The following is a 6,000-nucleotide window of genomic DNA, read 5'->3' as shown; positions in this document are numbered from 1 at the left end:
AAATGGAGCGTAAAATCAATTTCTGCAGGTGTAAAAAATGTTGGCAGTCCAATATGATATGTAAGTTATCGCATTTTGTGCCCAACCCACATGTGCAATTACCTTTAGGTTGTAGCATTACTGATTTCATTTTATACTCCCAATTGATACACAATGGTTACAGCCTATTCTCCATCTTAGAACTTCAGCTCTAAGATATTGATTGGGTAATATATCCATGTAGGGGTACCAGGTTTCTTCTTCCTTCCAACTCATCATAAAATTCACAGAAACTTTCTTTCTCAGGTACCCCATGTCTTCTAACCTTGATGTTTCCTTCCCTAATGTTCTAAGTTCGCCCTTTGTTACTTCTAATAGAATAGTCTGAGGGTTAATTCTCACATTTAGATTTTTACAGACCAAAAGCTTTTTTTTTTTACCATTTTGGCCCAATTTAGGTCAGTATGCAGAGATTCATTCCTACACCATTGTGATACTTTCATAGCTTCTTCTGAACCCAATCATTTCCAGAACCTTAAGAGGGCCACTTGCGCCATCACATTCCATGAAGTCAAGCCCAACTGAATCATAGAGGAGGCAGGTAATTAAATCATAGAGGAGGCAGGTAATAGGAGGTTGTGAGTGTGGCCAGGGTAGCTTGAGGCAGGTAATAGGAGGTTGTGAGTGCGGCCAGGGTAGCTTGACCTATTTGCCATCATGTTTGGAATTCTCTTTTTTAAATCAAGCCCTCGTGCTCTACAGCGCCTGTGGCCACACCTCCGTCACACTCCCCAACCCCTTTGACCTTCGAAGCCGGACGAGGACCATGACTGTGCAGCGGGCACGCCACTGGCGAGCTGAAGGCAAGCCTGTCTGCACCTGTCTGCACCCGTCTGCACCCAGAGTGCGCTCAGCACCAGCCATGCTGCTGGTTTCGTCCCAGGTTCCACCTTACCCAAACATCCACTGCAGTATTCCACAAACACCATGCGGGATCCTCGAAGCTCAGGTGAGAAATGCCCCGGCCCACTCTTTGACCCATGTCTAGCTTCAGCTAAAACCCATTGCGATCTCTGCAGCTTTAATTTTCTCTTTACTCCATTCTCTACCGGCCCTAATGGAGCAGCCTTTCAAATGAAACCAAGACCATCGTTTTCATACGTTCTGATCACTGGTTAAAAATGCCATGCCTTTTTGGGAGTTTCTAGAATCACATGTCATTGACCTAGAGTTTGTAACAGAGACCTGGGCTGAGGCCTCCTCTGACCCAGACCTACTCCTGTCTCTCCCTCTGTGCTTCAAAATCCACAATGAGGATAGAGTGGATTAAAAGAGGGGGTAGCTTAGCACTCGTCCTTAAACCTTAAATCCAACTTTAAATCCTGCATTTTAAAACAATCTTGGAATCTAGCCTGTGAGGCCATGAGCTTTGAAATTTAATTAGAAGAACATTTTTCACTGAACTGCATCCTTCTGTATAGACCACCTAACCCTAAGGCCCCCTTCTTTGATAATCTTGATTATATTCTCACCTGTAAAGCAGATCATTCAGACTTTATCTATCTAGGTGATTTCAATTTTTACCTAGAAACATTTCAGATTCAGACACCAGAGTACTCTTCAATCAGATGATCAGTGCAGACCTTCACCAACTGGTTGAAGGTGTGACGCACACTGCAGGCCTCTGCTTGGATGAGATTTTCTCAGACAACCCACATATTAGTTGGACCGATTCTCTCCCTTTGACCTGGTCCGATCACTACACAGTCCTCTTTAAAATCACGCTAAACACATAGATGAAGTTTTAAACAGGCAGCGAAATCTCTTGTCAGCCGATGTTGGAATAAAATCGAGGCAAATAAGCTAGCAACCCAGTTATTTTAATCTTCTCCAAGCCTATCCTCTGACTTGGATTTAGCAGTGGCGAATTATCACTCCTGGCTATACTCAGCCATGACAGTGGGAACGCCGAATTCTTGTTCTTATCCAATTATCTACAAGAACCCACTCAGGTCGCCAGGATCTTTTTACTTGCAAAATAGCGTAGAGGGGAGAAACACAATTATCAAATCGTATTTACCGCAATTTGACATTTCAGAAAGGAAGACTCATAACCTGGGAGGTTGACCTTTTATTATCAGCAAAAACATCTGAATATATAGGTACCTCAAATCAAGGCACAAAAGATAAATGGGGACTAACACAAATGCTAGTCTACGAAGTATCCGCATACGACTAAAGATAAACAGGATTACAGCTTCCAAAAGCATCAAGTACCCTATGGCAATTGTGATATCGAAATTTTAAGTCATGAATCAAATCATTTCTATCCCTACTCTATTCTAAGGTGACATCCCTACTCAACATTCCCTTTCAGGTGAGGATCGCATAAAAGGTGTCAGCAGTGAAACTTCCTAAAAAGTCTTCACCATATGAGAGCTCGATCTATAATGCTCCCTTCAGTCCCTCTCCTAAGTCTCGTCTGCCCAACCCACGGGGCTCTGTCCCTAATACAAAACCCCAAAAATCTGTACACGCCCTTCAGCACACCCCTTCAGGCAGCTTCTTCCTCCAGTAGATTTCCATTTGAATCCTTTTATCTTCCTTTCCATGAATTCGACCTTGGGTCCCAGGCCTTTTCTGTACCAGGAGTTGCAACTTTACATTCCAATCCACTCCCTTCCTGTCTACTCCTTCTGTCTCCATTCCATTTGAACAAAGACTTATTCTAACTAACGAGTTACATGGCCTTGTACCTGCAGCCAAATGATGAACAGAAAAAACCCCTAAGATCATGAGGTTTCACAATTCACTGCAATTTAAGCTTTGCTAAAATCCTGTCCTCCCAATATAACGTGGCTAAAATAAACAAAGGCCTTCACTTTACATACATGGTTAGGCCTCAAACTAAACACACTACAATTACCAATTCTATTTATTCGTCTCATACTTAAGAGAACTACCTTCTTCATTCTGCTAACATGACTTAATGTCTCTTAATGCATGACATTACTACAACTAAACATTACACATACACAAATGCATTTCTTAATAACTGGTGGCCTTTTCTCTTCTCTCGAGGCCTGCTCTCATTTCTACTTTTCTATTTCAATGAATACATTTCTATTACTCTTTGGTAACATGCTTATTTATATGCGGGTGCTGACTAACAATGAATATGGTGCACCCCTACAAATTTCGAATCAGCATCGCTTTATCAGTTCCCCCCTTTGATGACAACTTGTCATCATACAAATCCATTATACAGAAGTGGTAACCATCCCATTATGTCGGAAACCCTCCATTCTTTTTAGATCCTGATATTGATTATCTTGCATATGCGCCATTCGTATTTCATATCCCCTGAGAATCCTCTCAGCTCTATTTCCTCTGTACCACTTGTATGCTCTTACAAGTCCCCACAAACAGATCCCACTAACCACCACGATCAGGATTGGTTTCAGCACATATCCGAGAATTCCTTTCCCTAAATCTGCAAACCAGCTTCCCACATGTCCAAATCCTTTCCCAATCTTCTCCCACACATTCTCTTCTGCCACTATTGCAGCCTCTTCGTGAAGTGTGGTAATGTTGGCTATATATTTCCTCAGCTCCTTGCTGTTGTCTGGAATATACGTGCAACATTCTTGAACCTTCAACAATTTACAGACTCCGCCCTCTTTTGCCACTAATACGTCTAATGCAAGACGATTTTGTAAAACCATTGTCCTAATCGATAACATTTCTCCATCCACCAACAACAATGACTTTGCCGTGTTCATTGACAACTCATCAACCACAGTTGCTAGTTTTCGTGTTTTCACATCATTCAAAACTACACCCAGACCGGGTATGATTACTCCAAAGATATCACCAATCACAACTCCTGCACTTGCATCTCTCCGTGCTCTAGAGTGGTGTCCTGTTTCTAGCAGAGTCAAATCCTCGGCATGGTATATCTTCGGTAAAATAACAGCCAAATAACAAGTCCCGTACCACTGCTCAGGCAACCTCACGTATGCATTCCTTCCACACACATAATACACTGTCGGGATGACCTGTATCTGACCCTGCAAGAAGTTCTTAGCTGAATCTTCCAGTGTAAAGGTATGGGCACATGTGCTGTGTCCAACCCAGATTTTGTCCTTGTCTGACTGAGGACGAGCAACACACAGATTTCCTTTTTGTACTTGATCTAAAGCTATGGGTCCATAACTTCCCCTTGACTTATGTAGCCTCTCTTCATCTGTCCAATCTGTTGACTTCTTTCCCCCGTCTTTACCTTGGGTTAATTTTCTATATCTGTCCTCAACTTGGCCAATGAATTTCTTTTCAGTGTCTGACACTGAACATGTCAAATTATGTCTATGTGCATAAGCTGTATCCAAACTTGTAGTCGGTATGAAATAAGTCCGAAGTCTTTCTTCTGACTTATAATAATCATACTTATTCAAATGCTTAAACGCTGGTACGTCAGGAAGTACTGTGTCATAATTAGAGAAATAATACTCGAACTGTTTCCTTTCGTAAAACAGGCTAAGCAGTAGACTGCAAGAAATCCCATAAGTCAACGGAAGGTGATGGTATCTAATACCCTCATCTACAGAAGCAGGCAACTGCATGCACACATAGCAATCTTTCGCATCCATCGCATCAACGTACTCATACAACAATTTCGCATACGCATTAAGTTTGAAATCACCTCTCGACAAATCCATGTGTAACATACGACTTTCTTCTAGCATCATCGCCCTTCTATCTCCGTAAATCTCCTTCTTGGTACTGGGAGTGACAGGTGTAGGTGTTCCCAGCATCTTCCCCTCTTCCCTGTGGGCCACTGCATACGAAGTTATGACTACTGCGAATATAACAGCTTTGACGACTCCTAAAAGTGTACCTATCACTGTCTTCGCCCTACGGTGTGAATTTCTAGGCTCCACCATTTTTCCCCCACGCTCAGAATCCAGTTCAATAACAATGGGCGAGAGTCTCTTCCTCATTCAGGCTTGTGTCTTAATGCAACAATTATCCTCTGTAGCAAATGTTCTTTTCTAACGTTTCAGTTCTCTACTTTATTTTGGATCTGCAAAGGCTTCCTTCCCCTTTTCCCATACCTCCGACTGAGATGTCACTAAATTTTTCTTCTTCCACTCGGGCCTAGATTGCCTTCTTTTTGCTCTTTTTCGACAAAGTTCATCGCTAATCCAAAATAACTGCAGGTCCCAACAACTCTAGGACTCCTTGCAAAATTTCAAGTTTGAGAGTTTTCAGTTCTTGGGGAGAAGGTACAACAACAAAGTTCGGGAAAGCCAATGTATCCAAAATCAGACCACGAATGTTACTCAGGAGCGGCGGATCTGGGATATGTAGAGTCAATACTCCCTCGATCTCCAATCCTGGGATCTTCAGTAACACTTCCGCCCTCAGAGCTGGTGGACCGCTGACAAGAGTAATCGACCTCAGCCTCCCCGTACTCATCGGTCCTAGCATTCGTTGCTACGTACGTCCACTCAGGTGAAGCGTACCTGTGACACGGCACTCTTGCTCTCCTCGACCTTCTCGGAGCTTCCGGATCTTGATCTTCCTCACTCTGTTCTGACTCTGTCACCTCCGATACTGGAGCAAGATCTCTTCTCGGTGTCCCTCTCGAATTTACCCGTCTATGACTCACGGGCCAAACTCTTTCTTCTTCTGAGACACCCCTGCTCTCCCTTCTGATACCCTGTGCACTGCTTTCTTCCTCGGCAGAATTTGGCTCCACTCCGCCGACTGCACCTTCTTCCGCTTCTGGTTCTGATTTGGAGTTTCTCTCACTCTCGCTTACAGCTTGTTCCAGTGCACAACCAGCTGCATCAGTCACCCTTACAGCTTGACTTGCCCTCTCAGATGGCCCTGCCACCTCAGCTGGGTTTTCGTTCACGAGAGGGGCTGTATCTTCCAAGGGTGCTGGAACTCTACGGGTATGGGAGGCATGCACCCAGTTCGGTAGTCCCCCACACTTCACTGCCGTATTTGTAACCA

The sequence above is a fragment of the Triturus cristatus genome, chromosome 5_1, assembly GCF_964204655.1.
Source record: "Triturus cristatus chromosome 5_1, aTriCri1.1, whole genome shotgun sequence".
In the NCBI taxonomy this organism is placed as follows: Eukaryota; Metazoa; Chordata; class Amphibia; order Caudata; family Salamandridae; genus Triturus; species Triturus cristatus.
This window is presented reverse-complemented; position numbering follows the sequence as displayed.